The sequence below is a fragment of the Mus caroli genome, chromosome 12 (genome assembly GCF_900094665.2).
Source record: "Mus caroli chromosome 12, CAROLI_EIJ_v1.1, whole genome shotgun sequence".
NCBI classification, from domain to species: Eukaryota; Metazoa; Chordata; class Mammalia; order Rodentia; family Muridae; genus Mus; species Mus caroli.
The window spans coordinates 55,339,480-55,339,923 of record NC_034581.1 but is presented as its reverse complement, the minus strand read 5'-3'; positions in this window follow the sequence as shown (position 1 = coordinate 55,339,923).

Below are 444 nucleotides of genomic sequence, written 5' to 3'. Positions count from 1 at the left end.
CAAAGCTTCTGCAAGGCTAAAGACACCATCAATAAGACAAAAAAACCACCAACAGATTGGTGATTTTCTTTTTTAATTTACATTTTTTCTTTTTTATTGGTTATTTATTTATTTCCATTTCAAGTGTTATCCTCTTCCCAGTTTATCCTCCACAAACCCCCTATTCCTTCACCTTCCCCTTCCTCTATGAGGGTGCTCCCCCACCTGCCCACCCACTCCTGCCTCAGGACCCTAGCATTCCCCTACCCTGGGCCATCAAGCCTCTACAGGACCAAGGGGCTCCCCTCCCAGTGATGCCCAATAATGATTTTGCCTCTAAATGCAGTTCTAAAAAATGGCTAATAAACACATAAAACTATTAACCATCATAGAAATGCAAATTAAAATTATACTATTGGTTAGAACAGCTAACATCAAGAAATAATCAACAATACTGGTGAAAGT